At 46.3% G+C, this 22,730-nt stretch overlaps 1 protein-coding gene across 1 annotated transcript in view; it reads left to right on the plus strand.

Moving 5' to 3' along the window:
- The first annotated feature begins 1,600 nt into the window (after positions 1-1,600).
- fam13c (family with sequence similarity 13 member C) overlaps positions 1,601-22,730 on the plus strand; it is a 98,387-nt gene continuing 77,257 nt past the window's right edge. The window contains exons 1-2 of the mRNA XM_033034341.1: positions 1,601-1,646; positions 11,438-11,596. The gene's annotated coding sequence lies outside the window, so the exon portion shown is untranslated. The remainder of the gene's footprint in view (positions 1,647-11,437; positions 11,597-22,730) is intronic.

Consider the following 22,730-nt stretch of genomic DNA (forward strand, 5'->3'; position numbering starts at 1 on the left):
ATGCAGGAAGATTGTTCCCGATGTTGGGGAAGTCCTGAACAAGGGGTCACAGTTTAAGGATCAGGGGGAAATCTTTTAGGACCGAGATGAGAAAAACATTTTTCACACAGAGAGTGGTGAATCTCTGGAACTCTCTGCCACAGAAGGTAGTTGAGGCCAGTTCATTGGCTAAATTTAAGAGGGAGTTAGATGTGGCCCTTGTGGCTAAAGGGATCAGGGGGTATGGAGAGAAGGCAGGTACAGGATACTGAGTTGGATGATCAGCCATGATCATATTGAATGGCGGTGCAGGCTCGAAGGGCCGAATGGCCTACTCCTGCACCTATTTTCTACGTTTCTATGTTTCTAAGGCAGCAAGGCAGCAACCACTGCGCCACTGTACAGCCCTGCCTTAGCCTACTTCTATGTTTCTATGTCTATGTTTCTATGTGCTCTGTTTTCATCCCACACTCTAAAGACGTCCAGGTTTGGAGGTTAATTGGCATTGGTAAAATTGTAAATTGTCCTTGGTGTGTGTTGGATAGTGTTAGTTTACGGGGATAGCTGTCCCGTGAGGACTCCGCTCTGTATGTCTAAACTAAACTAGACTACTTGATGTGAGACATATCTATCATACAGGTCTCGAGGCAATGCAGCATTCCCGAAACACACAATCTGAGGAAATGAGGAATGCTGCCAGTTCTAAATCCATCCACTTTTCTTAGATTTCGTTTTTCATTTCAGAGATACAGCGTGCAAACAGGCCCTTCGGCCCACCGAGTTCACGCTGACCAGCGATCACCCGTACACTAGTTCTATGTTATCCTACACTCTAGGGGCAATTTACCTACAAACCATGCAGTTCTTTGGGATGTAGGAGAAAACTAGAGTACCCGGGGAAAATCCTAGTCACAGGGAGAACGTGCAAACTCCGTACAGATAGCAGCCGTAGTCAGGATCGAACCGAGGTCTCTGTAAGGCAGCAACTCTACCACTGCACCACTGTGCTGCCCACAAATTCCAACTATCCCAATTGTGGAAAAGGAAGGGACTGCAGATGCTGGTTTAGACCAAAGATAGACACAAAAAGCTGGAGTAACTCAGCAGTGACAGGCAGCATCTCGGGAGAGAAGGAATGGCTGACGTTTCGGCTCGAGACTCTTCTTCAGACTGAAAGTCACAGGAAAGGGTAACAAGATATATAGACGGTGATGTGGGGAGATATAGAACAATGAATGGAAGATATGCATAAAAGCAACGATGTCAAAGGAAACAGGCCATTGTTAGCTGTTTGTTGGATGAAAACAAGAAGCTAGTGCGACTTGGGTGGGGGAGGGTTAGAGAGAGAGGGAATGCAGCGGCCACCAGAAGTGAGAGAAATCAATATTCATACCTCTGTGCTGTAAGCTGCCCAAGCGAAATATGAGAATCTGTTGCTCCAATTTGCGTTTAGCCTCACTCTGACAATGGAGGAGACCGAGGACAGAAAGGTCAGTGCGGCAATGAGAAGGAGCATTAAAGTGTTTGGCAACCGGAAGATTAGGTAGGTTCAAGTGGACTGAGCAAAGGTGTTCAGCGAAACGATCGCCCAGTCTGCGCTTGGTCTCGCCGATGTATAAGAGTCCACATCTTGAACAACGGATACAGTAGATGATGTTGGAGGAGGTGTAAGTTAAACTCTGCCTCACCTGAAAAGACTGTCGGGGTCCTTGGTCAGAGTCGAGGGAGGAGGTATAGCAACAGGTGTTGCATCTCCTGCGGTTGCGGAGGAAGATACCTGGGGAGGGAGTGGTTTGGGTGAGAAGGCATGAGTTAACCAGGGAATTGTGGAGGGAACGGGGCTCTGCGGAAGGTGGAAAGGGATAGGATGATGTGATTTGTGGTGGGCCCCCGTTGGAGGTGGCAAAAATGTCAGAGGATAATATGTGTATGTGATGGCTGGTGGGGTGAAAGGTAAGGACTAGAGGGACGCGGTCTCTGTTGCGACTAGGGGGAGGGGGAGCAAGGGTGGAGCTGCAGGGTACCGAGGAGACACAGGTGAGGGCCTCATCTATAATTGGAGAGGAGAACCCCCATTCCCTAAAGAATGAGGACATCTCAGATGGTCCAAAGGTACTGCACTTATGCGGTTGTCTGGAACTCGGAGGGGGCATTGGGTTTAGAAGCTGGAACGTTATGTTGCAGTTGTACAAGACCTTTCTTAGGCCGCACTGAGAATATTGTTTTCAGTTGTTGTTACCTTGCGAAATAAAATATACCACTAAGTTGGAAAGAGTGCAGAGAAAAATTGAGGGTGTTGCCAAGACTTGAAGGGCTGAGTTATAGGGGGGAGATCTTGGGCAGGCAAAGACTGAAAAAGGGTCTCGACCTGAAACGTCACCGATGCCTTCTCTCCAGAGATGCTGTCTGACACGCTGAGTTACTCCAGCTTTTTGTGTCTATCTTTGGTGTAATGCAGCATCTGCAGTTCCTTCCTGCACAAAGTATTGCCTGGAGTGCAGGAGGCTTAGAGCTCTTCTCATTGAGATGTATAAAATCATGAGGGCCGTACTCCAGTTTTTCTCACCATGGTTGGGTAATAAATAACTGGAGGGCATGGGTTTCAGGTGAGAGGGGAATGATTTCATCGGAACCAGTGGGTCATTGTTTTCTCACTGAGGGTGGTTGGTATATTGAAAGAGCTGCCTGAGGAAGTGATTAAGGCAATAATATTTTAGTTTAGTCTACAGATACAGTGCGGAAACAGGCCCTTCGGCCCACCAAATCCACAGCAACCAGTCTTCCTCTTATCTAGAGGTGGGCAACATCCCAGCCAGGTTAACCTGGCGGGGATACCAGCACTGGTATCCCATCAGTCCAGACAGGGCTGTTAGTTAACCCGGTGAGACAGGCAGTTGAGCTGCATTTAGCACTGGATTGAGCCTCCGAAGCCTCGCGCGCGTGTGTGTGAGTGTGCGCATGCGTGCGCGGCCGCCAAAAAATTGTGTCCCCCGTCCCCCCCCCATGTTTTGATAGCGAGTTCCGCTCTTGTCTTGTTACAAATGTTGGCCTCGCTGTCATGGTCCATCCTGAAAAGGGCTCAAGCTTCCGGCGACAATCAGTGGAAGCCATCACTTGTCGCAGTAGATGATGGTGGTAGCAGAATTAGCTCAGGATACTTCCAGTTTCCAGCCCCGTGACGTGGACGCTTCTGTTCTGGGGCCGCACCAACCTGTGACACCTGCACATTAACACTACCCTACGCACACTAGAGACATTATTATACAATTATACCAAGCCAATTAACCTACAAACCTGTCCGTCTTTGGGGTGTGGGAAGCAATCAAAGATCTCAGAGAAAACCCACTAAGGTCACGGGGAGAACTCTGTTACCTTCACTCAGCTGACAATGATCGATTCTACATTCTCCTTGATCTCCATTCCCTTTGTCTTGTTTTCACACCTCACACTTCCTCGCCTCTGCATCTTGTGCATCTCTGTACGAACTCCGTACAGACAATCAGGATCAAACCCGGGTCTCTGGCGCTGTGAGGCAGTAGGTCTACCGCTATGCCACCGTGCTGCCCGTAAAGGACATTTGGACAGATCCATAGATAGGAAAGATTTAGAGGGACACGGGTGCAAAGGCAAGCGAATGGGACGAGGATGAATGGATGTTTTGTGTGGCATGGACGAGTTGGGCCGAAGGGCCTGTTTCCGTGCTGTGTGACTCCGTGACTCTAATCAATGAATGATTTATGTTGCAAGCTTCTTCCGAGCGTAACAATTCCAGCAGGAAGTTGGGAAACACCGTTTGGATCATCTCTTCCATGAAATCTGGCTCGCTTTGAGCACATATTAACTATATTACAGTATATACAACAACAAAAAAACGACTCCACATTGGCACTTTGGTCTCTGCACCCATTGTTCAGAGGTGGTGGGAACATACAGGATAGGAAGAGTGGATGGCAGCCACCAGACAAGTCCGGCTGTGATCCTTGTCATTCTTGAGGGTTACCTGCATCATGTTATAGCTTTCTGCATTGTGAGTAACTAAACAAGACTGTGATTCATAATTCACACCGAGGTCAACTCGCCAAGCAACATTAAAGCCTCCTGACTGACATTGCATCTGAATCTGGCAGAACCACAGGAGAGAATCTTATTTTTAGCTGCCCGAGTTAAATTAAAATATTGTCACAAGTTCACAAGTTTTTGGAGTAGAATTAGGCCATTCGGCCCATCGAGTCCACTCCGCCATTCAATCATGGCTGATCTCTGCCTCCTAACCCCACCTTCCTGCCTTCTCCCCATAAACCTTGACACCCGTTCTAATCAAGAATTTGGCCATCTCTACCTTAAAAATATCCACTGACTTGGCCTCCACAGCCCTCTGTGGCAATGAGTTCCACAGATTAACTATCCTCTGACGAAAGAAGTTCCTCTCATCTCCTTTCTAAAAGAGCACCCTTTAATTCTGAGGCTATGACCTCTGGCCCGAGGCTCTCCCACCAGTGGAAACATCCTTTCCACATCCACTCTGTCTATGCCTTTCATTTTTCTGTAAGTTTCAATGAGGTCCCCCCTCAACCTTGTAAACTCCAGCGAGTAGAGGCCCAGTGCTGTTAAACGCTCATCATGTGCTAACCTACTCATTCCTGGGATCATTCTTGTAAACTGTCTCTGGACCCTCTCCAGAGCCAGCACATCCTTCCTCAGATATGGTGTCCAAATGTGCTCACAGTACTCCAAATGCGGCCTGACCAGCGCCTTATAGAGCCTCAGAATCACATCTCTGTTTTTGTGTTCTAGTTCTCTTGATATAAATGCTAGAATTGAATTTGCCTTCCTCACTACCGATTCGACTTGCAAATTAATCTTTTGGGAGTCCTGCACCAGCATTCCCATGTCTCTTTGCTCCTCCGATTTCTGGATTCTCTCTCCATTGGGAACTAACTGTACTTGGCATAGCATATACAGTTTAAAGTCTGAAGAAGGGCCCCGACCCAAAACATCTCCAATCCTTTTCCTCTAGAGATGCTGCATGACCTGCTGAGATACTCCAGCACTTTGTGTCTATCTTCGGTATATACCTGTATCTGCAGTTCTTCTCAACACAGTTCAAATCAGAGATCAGTGCCGAACTACTATCTACCTCTTTGGTGATCCTCGAGCTATCCTTGATTGGACTTTGCTGATTTTACCTTGCACTAAACGTTATTCCCTTATCATGTATCTATACACTGTAAATTATCTGTTTATATACACTGTAAATACACTGTGTTGTCTTAGCTGCTGACTGGTTAGCACGCAACAAAAGCTTTTCACTGTACCTCGGTACACGTGACAATAAACTGAACAGAAATTGAAACTAATATTGTCCACGGACTGTACTAGTCACAGCACATACAGTTTAAATATATTCAATAATTTATTAGTCATGTATGTAAACATCCAAAGAATTTGATTTGCCAACAGTCATACAAAAAATCAACAATATACATAATCACGTAAAAATTAAACATGGACTTAAACAGCCAGGGCACACAGCATAAGCGGAGACCCACAGCCATCAGTTCAATGTCCGGACCACACGCACGCTCCTTCACCGTGATGTGAGCAGAGTTGTATCGACCGCTGTCACTCTCTCTGCAGTCCCTGTCCGCCCGAACAGTCAGAAAGCCGTCCACACTCGCACTAGACCTCGGGATGTCTTCACGGAGTCATGCCCCGCAAACACCAAGATCACTGCACTCCTCCCGAGTCCTCACCAGTGCAGGAAGCAGGTCCATCTTGGTTTTTTTTGGCGACCTCACATTGTGATGGAAGGCAAATAACTTATACCTTCTTTCCACCTTTTCTCCCGCAGTCAGAGCAATCAGAACTTCCGCAGTTTGCAGTCGAAACTCCCGGATCGGGGCGAAGCTCCTGCGGTTGGAGCTCCCGCAGTCGATCCCCAACAAAGGGACCACCAGCCCCATAATGTTAAAGCCGCAGTGCGGACGGAGATACGATGAAAAAGTCAAATCTCCGTCGAGGAAAGAGATAAAAAAAGGTTCTCCCCAACCCCCTGCCCCATCCTCCACATGAAACAAAAACTAAAGGTACTCTAAAACATACAAACACAGACCAAAACAAAGAAGAAAAAGAGGTGACAGGTTGTTTGCACGACTGCCGTGTACCTATTGTTACACTTGTGGTCAAATCCTTCCAGGGACTTGATCTCTCAGTCTCTGCAACCATCTCCAATTCTACTTAGTTTACTTGATTGCCTTCATCCAATCAAGATTGCTTTGCCTGGATCATGTGTCGGAAGGAACTGCAGATGTTGGTTCAAACCGAGGATAGACACAAAAAGCTGGAGTGACTCAGCAGGTCCGACAGCACCTCTGGAGAAAAAGAATAGGAGGCATTTCGTGTCGGGTCTCATTCTTATTCTTACCACTTATTCTTAAACTGTGACCCCTGGTTCTGGACTCCCCCAACATCAGGGACATATTTCCTGCATCGAGCCTGTCCAATGCCTTAAGAATTTTACCTTTCTATAACATGCCCTCTCATCCTTCTAAATTCCAGTCACTCCATTCTTTCATCCAATGTCAGTCCTGCCATCCCAGGAATTAACCTGCTGAACCTACGCTGCACTCTCTCAATAGCAAGAATTTGGGGCTAATGTGGGCTCAAGGGATTAGTGTAAATAGATCGGCTATCATCGATGGCTTGGGAGAGTTGGGCTGAAGGATCCATTTCTGTGCTGTCTTCTTAGGCCCCCTTCGGTTTTGCCTGACCATGGATGTCTCCAGGGTGCTATTCCCTATATGGAGGACACCTGTGCGTGACTTTGTTTAACATGGGGAGACTAGTGCACAGCCAGCCACCATACGGTCCTTGACAGATCTGGGTCAGGATCCAGTGGCATGGAGTCCAAGACGACCGGAGACCCTTTTCTGCTGCAGCCTTCATCCGCCTTCCCAGCCGTTGTGACGCTCCACTAAGGTCAGCCATCGTCCTCATCCTGTTCCACCGTTGAGGTCTTGGGTGGATTGCTCTTTGTCAGGGACCTCCCCCTCGACCTTACCGCAATGGGTGGCCCTACCAGGGGCATAGCTCCAGACGGCATCGCTCACAGGATCTCAGGTCCACACAAGCTTCTCCACCACAACAAGGTGACAATCTATGTAGGTTGAGCTGTACAACTACATAATCTATGGCTATTATCGCCTGCTGCCTGGAAATGATGGTGTTAATTGTTTCGATGACATCGAAGCAGAAGGATGCCCCTTTAGTCCCATGAGCTGTTCTACCATTTATTGAGATTTTGGCTGATCAGTCACCGCACTCGTAACACATCTTTAGTTAACAAATATATAAAAGTTAACAATTGACTGAGCCATCCATAATCATTTTTTTTTCCAGAGGTTTTGCAAACTTCTCTCGCACTTGACAAATGGAAGAGTTTCCTGACTTCCAATGGCTGCTTCTAATCTTTTTGTTCGTGGCTCCAGTCCAAGACACTCCATCCAGCTGATAATTTTTTTTTCTATTCATCCCATTAGTTTAATTTTAATATTTAAAAATTCCAATCAAATCACCCTTAACTTTGGTGATTCAAGTGAATGGATCCCATGATCGTATTTAATCTCTCCACACTATCGCTAGTCTTCAAGATTTATATTATGGGTTTATATATCCTGGAGCCTGGTTTATAAATTCCTGTTTAATGTACTCATTTATTTATTTTCAGATTAAAAGTTGTGCGCTGCTGAGATACAAATGCATGATTTCTCTTGAATAATGTGCGCCTTTAAGTGATCTAGTGTGATAAATACAAATGGTGCCCGATAACAATGCAGATAATCACTGTTTTATCAGTGCTGATGTTGGCTGGAGTTGAATTCCAACCTCTGTTAGGCCTCCTCAGTCTCGATAATATGTGTGACTTTGGAGTACGAACTTGATTGGTAACTTCACCTGTGACCACATCCACACTAGTCGCTACTTACAATGGTTTTGTTTATTGTCACGTGTACCGAGGTACAGTGAGTGCTAACCAGTCAGCGAAAAAACAATGCCATGGAACTCATTGCCACAGAGGGCTGTGGTGGCCAAGTCGGTGGATATTTTTAAGGCAGAGATGGACAAATTCTTGATTAGAACGGGTGTCAAGGGTTATGGGGAGAAGGCAGGAAGATGGGATTAGGGGGCAGAGATCAGCCACGATTGAATGGCGGAGTGGACACGATGGGCCGAATAGCCTAATTCTACTCCTATAACTCGTGACCTTGTGAAGTCATGATCACAATCGAGCCATCCACAGTGTACAGGTAGCATAGTTTACACTAAAAAAAAGTGCTGCCTCAGTAGAGGTTTAAAAAAGTTGAGCGATTGTAATGCCTGATTGTAGATCCACTTCTGTGACCAGCACATGAAGAGTCGCCTGGCTTGGCCGCCATCTTGGATTACTTAAAAAACACTTGCCCTCACAGTCGCCTCTAACTGAGCATCATTGTTGTAGCATTTGCTTCCTTTTTACTAATTCCTGAGTCCAAATCTTTCTCCTGTAGAGCATCTGTTATAGTTGACAATGTTGTCTTGTATTTTCTCCTATTCAGTACCTGATGGAAAGGCAAGTTTGGGTTTTCAGTCTGTGCCCCCCCTTTGTTAAGGAACCCTTGCAACTGTTTGGATAGGTCACCCCATGACATCGGGTACTCTAGGAAATTGAGGGGATAACGTCACAATGGTTAACCCCAGCTGCTCTGGAAACTCTCTAGACTTTCCCGAGATCACCTGCAGCACATCAGTTATAGAGTCATAGAGTGATATGGTGTGGAAACAGGGCCTTCGGCCCATCCATATCCCTCCAAACTTGTCCAGTCCATGTACCTGTATAACTGTGTACAGGGAGAACGTACAAACTCGGCACAGACAGCACCCGTTGTCAGGATCGAACCTGGTCTCTGGTGCTGTGAGGCGTCAACTCTACCGCTGTGCCACATTGCCGCCCTATTTATTTGCTGAGGAAACCACCAGCAGGCTTGACTGTCTCTTGCCCCAGGCTTTGGCACTTACATTCGGGGCAAATTATTTCATTCTGGCTCAAGGATTTTGCTGAATATTTTTAGGATTTTGTCGGGACTTTTACCTCCGAATCGCTGATTAACCAGCTGTTCTTGCACCCAGAACCCGTTGTAATTGTCATTCTGGTCACCCTCGCTGTCCATCTCAAGGGTGTAACGTGTAGTGCTGCTGCACCACAGTTCCAGTGATCCAGGTTCAATCCTGTCCTCCACTGCTGTCTATGTGGAGTCTGCACAACCGCAGTTCTTCCCACGTCCCAATGACATGGATCGGTAGGTTATTTGGTCGCCATATATCACTTCAAATGTGCAAGTAAAATCTGGGGGCAGTTGAGGGGAATGAGGGGAGAATAAATTTACGATCATTGTTAAAATCCTAATATTTGTAGGATAATTACAATAGTGTAATAATCCTATTAATCGTAGGATAATTACAATATTGTCCTACGTTGTAATATAATATTGTACAACATTTTTATTTCGTTTTTAGTTAATATAGAGATACAGTGAAGAAGCAGGCCCTTCGGCCCACTGAGTCTGCACCGACTAGCGATCCGCGCATATTAACACTACCCTGCACACACTAGGGACAATTTACAATTTTACCTAAGCCAATTAGCCTACAAACCTCTGTGTCTTTGGAGTGTGGGAGGAAACCGGAGCATCCGGAGAAAACCCATGCCAGTCACAGAGAGAACGTGCAAACTCCGCACAGGCAGCACCCGTAGTCAGGATCGAACACGGGTCTCTGGCGCTGTAAAACAGTAGCTCTACCGCTGCGCCGCCGTAATTAATTGTAATTAATTGGGTGCTTAATTTTTGGCATGTTCTTGCTAGGATGAAAGGCCTATCTCTGTGCTGTATGACTCTAACTCAAAGTAGTGGTTCACTAGGGCAGCACGGTGGCACAGCGGTAGAGTTGATGCCTTACAGAGCTTGCAGCGCCGGAGACCCGGGTTCGATCACGACTACGGGCGCTGTGTGTACGGAGTTTGTACGTTCTCCCCGTGACCGCATGGGTTTTTTCTGAGATCTCCGGTTTCCTCCCACACTCCAAAGACGTACAGGTATGTAGGTTAATTGGCCTGGTGTATGCGTAAATTGTCCCTGGTGTGTGTGGGGTGGTGATGATGTGCGGGGATCGCTGGTCGGTGCGGACTCGGTGGGCCGAAGGGCCTGTTTCTGCGCTGTATCTCTGAACTAAACTAAACTAATAGTTACTTTCAGGTAATCACTCACCCCTTTAAGGACGGTGTCCCCTCATTCCCCTCAACTGCCCCCAGATTTTACTTGCACATTTGAAGTGATATATGGCGACCAAATAACCTACCGATCCATGTCATTGGGACGTGGGAAGAACTGCGGTTGTGCAGACTCCACATAGACAGCAGTGGAGGACAGGATTGAACCTGGATCACTGGAACTGTGGTGCAGCAGCACTACACATTACACCCTTGAGATGGACAGCGAGGGTGACCAGAATGACAATTACAACGGGTTCTGGGTGCAAGAACAGCTGGTTAATCAGCGATTCGGAGGTTTTTGTGTTTTGGTGTTGAATGCTATGTTGTATTTTTATTAGTGTGCTGCAAGGATATCTGAATTTCCCCTGAATAAGGGGATTAATAAAGTAAATCTAATCTAATCTCATCTAAAAGTCTATGGTTTGCAGCAACTCTTGCGGAAAATTCCAGAAATAGTTGTGATGAACCTTCAAATTTAACCACACACACTTTGTTTAAATTTATCACGCTTCATGTCAACAAGCCCCTACATCTTGCAATGACTTTGTTAGAGGTCACGAGTCCGTTCAGTGCACATGCTGCACAGTGTTGGTGACCTTGTAAACATTGGAAGCTGTCAACATGCCAGTTGTCACTGCCCTTATTAGAATGAGTGAGTAGGGGCAGGTTATTGGCAGTGCAAAGTGCGAAAACAATGGCCTAGATGGCTTGAAGCATGTAGATTGGAAGCAGGCCGTTCTTTCTTAGTTTAGTTTAGTTTAGTTTAGAGATACAGATATTCGGCCCATCGAGTCCGCTCCGCCATTCAATCATGGCTGATCTCTCTCTCTCCCTCTCAACCCCATTCTCCTGCCTTCTCCCTGTAACCCTAGTGGAATTCTTTGCCACAGAAGGCTGTGGAGGCCAAGCTAGTGGATAATTTTAAGGCAGAGATTGATAGATTTTTGATTAGTACAGGTGTGTCAGAGGTTATGGGAGAAGGCAGGAGAATGGGGTTAGGAGGCAAGGTAGATCAGCCATAATTGAATGGCGGAGTAGACGTGAAGGGCCAAATGACCTAATTCTACTCCTGTTCCTTATGACCTTATGACCTGATGATCCTGACAACTGAGTGCAACATGTAACTGGGTTTCCGTGTCTTTGATCATTTAGAAGCAGCGGAAAAGGCCTTGGAGGGTGCCGGCTGCCAGAGGACTGCCAGGACCTTGCGTGCATGGCATGAGCGGCCCTCTCACTGCTGACAGTGCTGCGCTTCCCCAGGCGTTGCCGCAGTGACACCGGGAGAAGGCTGGAACTGCACCATTGTCACAGGTAAGCCTGACCTCGCGGCTCTTAATACGGGTTTAGTGCAGTTTAGAGATACAGCACGGAAACAGGCCCTTCGGCCCACTGCGTTCGCGACGACCAGCGATCCCTGCACTCTAACACAACCCTACACACACACTGGGGACAATTTTACACTTATACCAAGCCAATTTACTTACAAACTTTGGAGTCCGTCTTTGGAGTGATCCATTTCTCTCCTGATGTTGTGTACCTCTGTAAGATCGCCCCTACGCTGCAAGGAATTGCTGCCTTACATATGTTGCTGACAGACACACACACAGACAGACACACAGACACACACACACAGACACACACACAGACACAGAGACAAACAGACACAGACACACACACACACAGACACACACACAGACACACACACAGACACAGAGACAAACAGACACAGACACACACACACAGAGACAGACACAGAGACAGACACACACACAGACACAGAGACAAACAGACACAGACACACACACACAGACACACACAGACACACACACAGACACACACACAGACACACACACAGACAGACACACAGACACACACACACAGACACACGCACAGACACAGAGACAAACAGACACAGACACACACACACAGACACACACAGACACACACACAGACACACACACAGACACACACACACAGACAGACACACAGACACACACACACAGACACACACACAGACACAGAGACAAACAGACACAGACACACACACACACACACAGAGACAGACACAGAGACAGACAGACACAGACACACAAACAGAGACACACCCAGACACACAATTTTACCGAAGTCAAATAACCTACAAACCTGCACGTCTTTGGAGTGTGGGAGGAAACTGGGGATCCCTGAGAATACCAACGCTGGTCACGGAGAGAGCGTACAAACTTCATACAGATAGCACCCGTAGTCAGGATCGAACCCAGGTCTCTGGCGCTGTAAGGCAGTAACTCTACGTCACTTAAAAGGTATTTGGATAGGTACATGGATGGGAAAGGGTTTCGAGGGATATGGGCCAAACATGGGCTATCTTATATGGGCCATGTTGGTCAACATGGACGAGTTGTGCTGAAGAGCCAGTTTCCATGCAGTGTGACCGTGTCTCTGACAGTTTTTATACCTTTACTGAAAATTTCCCTTTGAGCATAGCCATTATGAACATATGAAGACCATGCCAGAACGTATGTAGCTTTATGTTAAATCTTAAATTGTCCCGTGTTTTCCCATGTAATTGTATCAGAAGGTGTTCGTTACTACAACTAACATTTGAGATCATTGATTTTTCCATCAGAATATCAGAAGAACTTTTACAGAATAAGTAAAAAATTATCTCTATCCAATCACTTTGCCTGCAGTAAATAGAAAAATGTGATAATAAGTAGCTTTGCCTGATCAAATCATCAAGACCCGGGTTCGATCCTGACTACGGGTGCTATTTGTATAGAATTCATACAGATGAATACTAATTCTTGAATGGACAAAGATCTAAACAACGTTACCATATTATTCTATGATTTAATTTAAATTGCCAGAATAGTTCAATACTGTATTAGGTGTGAATGACAAAATATCCTTCAGGATTGCACCAAATACAGAATCATTTCACATGGGGCCTGTTTCAATGCTCCATGTCTCTCTGACTTATAAATTTCATTTCTAAAAAAAAGGAACTTTGTATTGAAGATAAACACAAAAAGCTGGAGTAACTCAGCGGGACAGGCAGCATCTCGGGAGAGAAGGAATGGGTGACGTTTCGGGTCGAGACCCTTCTTCAGACTGAGAGTCAGGGGAAAGTCTGAAGAAGGTTTCGACCCAAAAGGTCACTCATTCCTTCTCTCCAGAGATGCTGCCTGTTCCGCTGAGTTACTCCAGCTTTTTGTGCCTAACTTCGGTTTAAACCAGCATCTGCAGTTCCTTCCGACACATAGTATTATCTTGATCCTTCTGTCATTCTGACTAGTGTTAACTTGTGTGTATTCATCATTACAAATGCATCAACCAGAAATTCAGGTGTTAAACTAACAAAAGGTTAAACAAAGACAACCATAGGTAATGCCCACCTTGAACAGAGGAGAGGTTAGTTATGATCAAACAGATAAGTTTTTGTTTAAGAACACGGGCTAATGCTTAGAATCATGCCACTTAAAGCATCAGAACTCTGGTGTTCATCTAGAAGCTGGTGTTATTTCCAAATTGTAAACACCTTAACCTAATGACAACTAAGGTAAGATATTGTTATCTTTATTACTCTTTCCTGAGCCATCCGCATTACTACTGTAAGATAAGCAACTAGGTGTTAAATGTGTGTAAAATTGAATGCTTTGGACGTGACATGTCATTTTATGAGTTTTCAGTAACATGAGGTCAAGAACTGTGATTCATATATCCGTGCATGTGTTGGAAGGAACTGCAGATGCTGGTTTAAACTGGGTAGACACAAAATGCTGGAGCAACTCAGCGGGTCAGGCAGCATCCCCGGAGAAAAAGAATGGGTGACGTTTCCAGTCGAGACCCCACTTCCGACTGAGCGGCAGGGGAAAGGGAATGAGAGATACACGGGTGCTGTCTGTACGGCGTTTGTACGTTCTCCCCGTGACCTGCGTGGGTTCTCTCCGAGATCGTCAGTTTCCTCCCACACTCCAAAGACGTACAGGTTTGTAGGTTAATTGTGGAAAAAAAATGTCCCTGGTGTGCGTAGGGTAGGTAGTGTTATTGTGTGGGGATCGCCGGTCGGTGCAGATAACCACTTATGAGGTGTTTGCGCAGTAATCAACCAGAACCAGACTTGGTGGGCCGAAGGGTCTGTTTCCGTGCTGTATCTCTAAACTAAACTAAACAAAATATCAAATTGTTCATGGATTGTTGATTTACGGAAAGAAGCAGAGTCATGAGAACTGGTTGCGTTTAATAAAGGAAGGGGCTATCCAGTCCTTGGAATGATGGATTACATTCCAAATATTCGCCGATACCATCTTCTGAACGTGGTCATTGTCTCAGATCAGAGCTGGTACAAATTGTTCCTGATGTCATGCAACTGGTTTGCGTGGCTGCTCATCGGCCAAATGGCTTGAAATCTCCCAGGCAGTGTTCAGCATCATCGGAGTTCTGAATCCCCCACTGCTTCCCAGAATATCATGGCAGTGTCGTGGGTGTAATAGTTTCATTGGACCAGAGATCCCTTGCCGAGAATTGCTGACTTGTTCATTGTAATTATTTTTTTCGGATTTCTGAACATTGATAGGATTAACCTTTGACAAACTTATTGCTCTTCTCTGGTGATCTCCCTCCTCCCCCCCCATCACATCCTTTCTTGTCTGGCACCTACATAACATTTCTCTGAGAGTGGAAAATTCCCTTCACTGCCCAACTTGAATCATTGACTTTGCGATTTTCATGTTGTGTAACCCCCTACAACATCGCTAAATTGTCAGGGCAATCCAGAAGTTGCCAATGCTGCTGCAGATGACTAATCTTTCCTTCATAAGTAAGTAAGTAAGTAAGTAAGTATGTTTATTGGCTAAGTATTCACATACAAGGAATTTGCCTTGGTGCTCCGCCCACAAGTAACAACATGACATACAGTGACAGTTACGAGTGACTCAGAAAACACTAAACATTAATAATAATAAAACATTAATGATGAAACACCATTGATCAAGCATGTGAACCAACAAAATACCAGATCAAAGGGAGTCTACAGATTTTTGGTTATTGAGTAGAGCAACTACTCGTGGATAAAAACTGTTTTTATGTCTGGCTGTGGCAGCTTTGACAGTCCGGAGTCGCCTTCCAGAGGGAAGTGATTCAAAGAGTTTGTGGCCAGGGTGAGAGGGGTCAGAGATCTTGCCCGCTCGCTTCCTGGCCCTGGCAGTGTACAGTTCATAAATGGAGGGAAAGTTGCAGCCAATAACCTTCCTGTATGAAAAGTTAATAGCACTAAGATATCTATGGACAGACACAAAATGCTGGAGTGACTCAGCAGGACAGGCAGCATCGCTGGAGAGAAGGAATGTTTGACGTTTCGGGTCGAGACCTTTCTTCAGACCCTTCTTCTCGATCCGAAACGTCACCCATTCCTTCTACCCAGAGATGCTGCCTATCCCGCGGAGTTACTCCAGCATTTTGTGTCTATCTACGGTTTAAACCAGTTCCTTCCTACAAGATATCTAATAGAAGAACTGGTGCAGTGAACTATATTCTGCACAAAGTGCTGGAGTAACTCAGCAGGACAGGCAGCATCTATGGAGAGATATTGACCAGTGTTTTGGGTCAAGACTGAAGAAGGGTCTCGACCCGAAACATCACCCATTCCTTCTCTCCAGAGATGCTGCCCGTCCCGTTGAGTTACTCCAGCACTTTGTGTCTACCTTTGGTTTAAACCAGCATCTGCAGTTCCTTCCTACACTATATTTTGCACTCTGTAACTTCCCCTTTGCTCTATCTATTGTACTTGAATTTGACTTGATTGTACTTATCTATAGTATTATCTGATCTGATTGTTTAGGTTAGAGGTACAACGCAGAAACCAGCCCTTCGACCCACCGTGTCTGTGCCGACCAGCAATTCCCACACACTAACACGATCCCATACACACTAGGGACAATTTTCAATTTTATCCATAAGTGATAGGAGGAGAATTAGGCCATTCAGCCCATCAATTCTACTCCACCATTCGTTCATGCCTGGTCAATCTCTCCTTCCTAACCCCATTCTCCTGCCTTCTCCCCATAATCCCTGACACCGGGACTAATCAGCCAGCAACTGAAAGTGGTCTTCAGTCTGAAGAAGGGTCTGGACCCGAAACGTCACCCATTCCTTCTCTCCAGAGATGCTGCCTGTCCCGCTGAGTTACTCCGGCTTTTTGTGTCTATCTTTGGTTTAAACCAGTATCTGCGGTTCCTTCCTACACAACTGAAAGCGGTTGAATGTTAACCACAGCAGTGGTGAGTAGAGGTTGTTTTATATTTAGGAAATAATCAGTACAGTGCGGCTATTAATTTACCAAGTATGCACTTCAATCAGCATCTTTTGTTGACACAAGCTTATCGCTTGTCACAGTTACTGGGATGCAGACAAAGGCTTCTCTGTTCAGAAGCTTGATTCAAAGGAGTTGCAGCCTTAGTAGAGTCAGAGTCATAGAGTGATGAAGTGGGGAAACAGGCCCTTCAGCCCGACCAGGAATGAGTAGGTTAACCTATGATGAGTGTTTGTCGGCACTGGGCTTGTACTCGCTGGAGTTTAGAGGAATGAGGGGGAACCTCATTGAAACATACAGAATAGTGAAAGGCTTGGATAGAGTGGATGTGGAGAGGATGTTTCCACTAGTGGGAGAGTCTAGGGCTAGAGGTCATAGCCTCAGAATTAAAGGATGTTCTTTTAGAAAGATGAGGAGAAATGCATTTTTGAGGCAGAGATGGATAGATTCTTGATTAGTACGGGTGTCAGAGGTTAAGAGGAGAAGGCAGGAGAATGGGGTTAGGAGGGAGAGATAGATCAGCCATGATTGAATGGCGGAGTGGACTTGAAGGACCGAATGGCCTAATTCTGCTCCTATCACTTCTGACCTTATCACATAAAATGCTGGACAGTTTACAGAACCCAATGAACCCACAAACCCGCACGTTTCTCGGGACGTGGGAGGAAACTCACGCGGTCACAAGGAGAACGTGCCAACTCCACACAGACAGCACCGCCGAGGTCTGTCTCGAGCGTGGGTCACTAGCGCTGTGAGGCAGCAGCTCTATCGGCTCTGCCACTGTGTCGTATCTTCTTCCTCTGCAAATTGTCACTTTACGTATCTTTATTCAATTCCCTTTTCCAAGTTACAATCAATAATATATAATTGTTTCTGAGGTAGAGATGGGTTGGGCTGCTGAGAGCATATCAGCTTTCACATCCATAGATTAATATCAGTGTCAGATCCTTGATTAGTACAGGTGCCAGAGGTTATGGGGAGAAGGCAGGAGAATGGGATTAGGAGGGAGAGATAGATCAGTCATGATTGAATGGCAGAGTAGATTGTAGGGCCGAATGGCCTAATTCTACTCCCATCACTTATGATCCCTGACCTCATCTGTACTTCGGGAAAACGGTCCACACTATTCAAGGAAATCATCACCTTTCACTTTTATTTTCAATGAAGACACCTCAGACCGTAAACCTTGATAATGACTCGGGAGTAATAAAAAAAAACTCACAATTGCCTTGTGTTAAAACATTCGGTGTCTGAAAGCTTTAAAATGCCGTGGTGTTCTTGCCACTGCTGCCTGTTGGTCTGTTCAAAGCAAGACTACAGCAACTCGCAGGCAACTGATGGGGTAGATGCTAGTCACAAGTTCACAAGTTATAGGAGTAGAATTAGGCCAATTGGCCCATCCAGTCCACTCCGCCATTCAATCGTGGGTGATCTCTTCCTCCTAATCCCAGTTTCCTGCCATCTCACCATAACCCTTGACACACGTTCTAATCAAGAATTTGTCTCTCTCCGCCTTAAAAATATCGACTGACTTGGCCTCCACAGCCCTCTGAGTTCCACGGATTAACCACACTCTGACTAAAGCAGTTCCTCCTCACCTTTCTAAAAGAGCGCCCTTTAATTCTGAGACGATGACCTCTGGTCCTAGACTCTCCCACCAGTGGAAACATCCTTTCCACATCCACTCTATCTATGCCTTTCATTATTCTGTAAGCTTCAATGAAGTCCCCCCTCAACCTCCTAAACTCCAGTGAGTAGAGGCCCAGTGCTGTCAAACACTCATCATGTGCTAACTCAGTCATTCCTGGAATCATTCTTGTAAATCTCCTCTGGATCCTCTCCAGAGCCAGCACATCCTTCCTCATCTATGGGGCCCAAATTTGCTCAGAATACTCCACATGTGGCCTGGCCAGCACCTTATAGAGCCTCACCATTACATCTCTGGTTTTTTTTGTACTCCAACCCTCCTGATATAAATGCCCGCATTGAATTTGCCTTCCTTCCTACTGATTCGGACAAATGCCAGGAAGGCAATGAATGATCCTGATTGAACTTTGTGTGATGCATTGCACAACCTGCAGTGTTTTGAAACACTAACGATAACCCTGCCCAGCCGCAGTACTTGGACAACTGCCAGCGAAACTATCCTGAAGTACTCGCTGCCCGTGGATCTGCTGAGATCCTGGCCGACGCTGGCTTCTGGGACGACAGCTAAGGTGACCTCTCAACGTTGATGATCTTGTGAACGTGTCCAAATAGGGATCCACTGCCAGCCCGATTGGAGTTTTAACACTGCCCTGAGTGCTGTGGTTTACTCTCCAGCGCCGAGACGATCTGGGGCAAGAGAGCCTGCGTAAGGTAGGATTTCCCATTTGACCTGCCATGACATTGACAACTCCAGACCTCACAAGGGTAGTGTTAAGCCACTGTCCCACTTAGGAAACCTGAACGGAAACCTCTGGAGACTTTGCGCCCCACCCAAGGTTTCCGTGCGGTTCCCGGAGGTTGCAGGTGGTTGCAGAAGGTTGCAGGTAGTGGAAGTAGGTAGGGAGACTGACAAAAACCTCTGGGAACCGCACGCAAAGTCTCCAGAGGTTTCCGTTCACGTTTCCTAAGTGGGACAGGGGCATTAGGAAGGAACTGCAGATGCTGGTTTAAACCAAAGGTAGACGCAAAATGTTGGAGTAACTCAGCGGGGCAGGCAGCATCTCTGGAGAGAAGGAATGGGTGACGTTTCGGGTTACTCCGACACTTTGTGTCTATCTTCCGACAAGGGTAGTTTTGTTCTCAAATGTAAGCTCTCCCTTCTTTTCATACCCTGAGTCCTCTGCTGCCCTCCCCACACCCTCTGTCAACAAGCTGAATGCTGTATGAAGGCCGTGGGCTGCCTGACCTTCACAAAGCTGAGCTATAGGGAGAGGTTGGTCAGGCTAGGACTCTATTCCTTAGAGCGCAGGAGGATGAGGCGCGATCTTATGGTGGTATCCAATATCACGAGAGGAATAGATTGGGGAATCGAGAACCAGGGGATATACGTTTAAGGTGAGGAGGGGTGGGGGGGGGGGGGGAGGTGTATCATCCTGAGGGGTATCATTTTCACATAGGCAGAGAGGTGGGTGTATGGAACAAGCTGCCAGAGGAGGTAGTTGAGACAGGTACTATCGCAATGGTTTAAGATACATTTGGACAGGTACATGGATAGGACAGGTTTAGAGGGATCTGGGCCAAAGGCAGGACTAGTGTAGATGTGATATGTTGGCCGGTGTAGGCAGGTTGGGCCAAATGGCCTGTTTCCACACTGTGAGACTCTATGACCATGATTCTAAACATTATTTTTCTACCCGAGTTAAATGGGGGGCCCATGTATTTTACCTACTTCATTGTAAGCGATGCAGTGGGAAATTGCCTATTGCATTATCTTGACTGTCCGGTGAAGGAAAAGTGCCCAACGTATTTCCTGTAATTATGGAGGGAGAGGTGAAAGCATGAGCAACAAAGCACTGGATGCATCTATTGATGGTGAAATGTTGTAAGGTGAGCTTAAGCCCTCCTTACAACAAAAGCACAAATATTTTTTTTCTTGCATCTTGTTCGTACCTCTCTGGTTTCGCGTGCATTTTGTGTCTATCGCTCATATCCATGCATTTTGCTCCGACCAGTCTGGCTGTCCGTGCATTTTGTTCTTGCTACTACGGTTTCCATGCATTTCGTTACCAGCACTCCAGTTGTTTAGTTTAGTCAAGTCAAGTCAAGAGAGTTTATTGTCATGTGTCCCAGATAGGACAATGAAATTCGTGCTTGCTGCAACACAACAGAATATTGTAAGCAAAAATACAGAGCAGTTCAGTTCAATATATACATGAATAAGCAGATAAAGTGCAATAGGCTGTTACAGTTCAGAGTCTGTTTGTTGGCGCGTTTAATAGCCTGTTAGCTGTGGGGAAGTAGCTGCTCCTGAACCTGGATGTAACAGATTTCAGGCTCCTGTACCTTCTGCCCGATGGTAGCGGAGTGATGAGTGCGTGGCCAGGGTGGTGTGGGTCCTTGATGATGTTGGCTGCCTTTTTGAGGCAACGACTGCGATAGATCCCTTCGATGGTGGAGAGGTCAGAGCCAATGATGGACTGGGCGGCAGTGTTCACAACTTTCTGCATCCTTTTCCGCTCCTGGACCCTCAGGTTGGCGAACCAAGCCACGATGCAACCAGTCAGTATTGTTTATTTTAGAGATACAGCATGGAAACAGACCCTTCGGCCCACCAAGTCTGTGCCAACCATGGGAGCACCGGGCACCGGGAGAAAACCTATGCGGTCACAGGGAGAACGTACAGACTCCATACAGACAGCACCCGAGATCAGGATCAAACCCGGGTCTCTGGAGCTGTAAGGCAGCAACTACACTGCTGCACCTCATTAGTAATCTACAATTTATATCTTTAGAGGTCCCAGTTTTCAACGTAACACCTGACTGCTTGTATCCTTAACCTAGACTCCTTGCCTCCTTGGTTCTGTGTCGCTGTTCACAATATGCTTCATCCTCTTTCTGCACCTCAGCAAGTTGGATCCTCTTCCAACTTCCACTGTTGAACCCGTTTAGATATCGCTTCAGATATCGCTCATCCCAGTTCGACCAAGTGATCTGGGACCATAACAATCCCTCTTGTTCAGAGAAGAGCTATGGACAATGGAGGTCCCGGTGTGGGGGGACAGCCATGGGGGGGGGGGGGGGGGGAAGAACGAAGGGGGAATTGGGTGGGGGGGTGGGTGATTTGTAACTTTGTAAACGCCCTTTATGGGCGACTATTGGCATACCTTTGCAAGGTACGTAAGCAAAGAATTTCACTGTGATTTGTCACGGGCAATAAAGTATTTAATTCAATTCATGAGTTGAGTAACTCCAGCCGAGAAACGTTTTGTGAACGTTGGGTCACCCATTCCCCCCCAGCAACATTCCACTTCATTCATGATTCATTTGAAGGAATGATCTGATTCATGGCAGGTTGCTGATGATTAGTATCGGTTTATTATAATCATGTGTGCTGAGATACTTTGAAGAGCCTCTGCCATCCAATTAAACCAGATCACACTCTGCATTGTTGTGTCGCAGTTCCAGAGAAAAAAGTTCAAAGTCTACATTGTGGTTGGTTGGAAGATCAGGGCTTCTGGGAGGATTGTTCGTGGGCTGATAACATTGGGGAAGAAGCTGTTCCTAGGTCTGGTTGTGTGTTCTTTCCAGTTTTTATATCTTCTGCCTGGTGGGGAAGTGACCGGGGTAAACAAAGGTCCTTGATTATGTTAACTGCTTTCCAGAGGTAGTGTGGTGTAGATGGAGTCGGTGGTGGGGAGTGGTTTGTGTGATGGACCAGGCTGCATCCAGAATGATCTGCAATTTCTTGTGGCTTTGGGACAGAGTTGTTTCTAAACCAAGCCGTGAGGCATCCCGACAGTACGCCTTTGTTGGGGCATCTGAAGAGGTTGAGCTGAAACATCAAGTTGGGCCACTGTTCTTGGGGTGGGAAGGCAGACAGATTCTTGGTGGGTAGGAAGGAACTGCAGATACTGGTTTAACCGAAGATAGACACAAAATGCTGGAGTAACCCAGCGGGACAGGCATCATCTCTGGAGAGAAGGAATGGGTGACATTTCGGCTCGACATCATTCTTCTGGATTCTTGGTGGGAGTGTCTTTGGCCCACAAACCTCCAATCTAAATGGGTGGATCACTTTTAATGTGGAACAAGAGGTGGAATTTTCTGTTTTCGTCAGCTTGGTGCATCATATAATTCTGCAACGAGTCAATCATTCCTCAACCACTCAGGTCATTTGAGCTGACTTGGTTGTATTTTTTTCCCCTCTAATCCCTTTATCCCACCAGCCAACTTAGTGCCTTTAATCAAGGAATCACAATTGAGTTACTTACAACATGTGTATTTATTAATAAGGGAAGTAAATAAGCTACGGTTTACAGGCAACCTTGTGTTTCAGGGGATTTAATGAGCAGACGAGGTGATAAAGTCATTAATTTCACAATGGCACATGTAACCACCTGAATTATTGAAGATAGACACAAAATGCTGGAGCAACTCAGCGGGACAGGCAGCATCTCTAGATGGAAGGAACGGGTGACGTTTCGGGTC

This window comes from Amblyraja radiata, chromosome 15 (genome assembly GCF_010909765.2).
Source record: "Amblyraja radiata isolate CabotCenter1 chromosome 15, sAmbRad1.1.pri, whole genome shotgun sequence".
In the NCBI taxonomy this organism is placed as follows: domain Eukaryota; kingdom Metazoa; phylum Chordata; class Chondrichthyes; order Rajiformes; family Rajidae; genus Amblyraja; species Amblyraja radiata.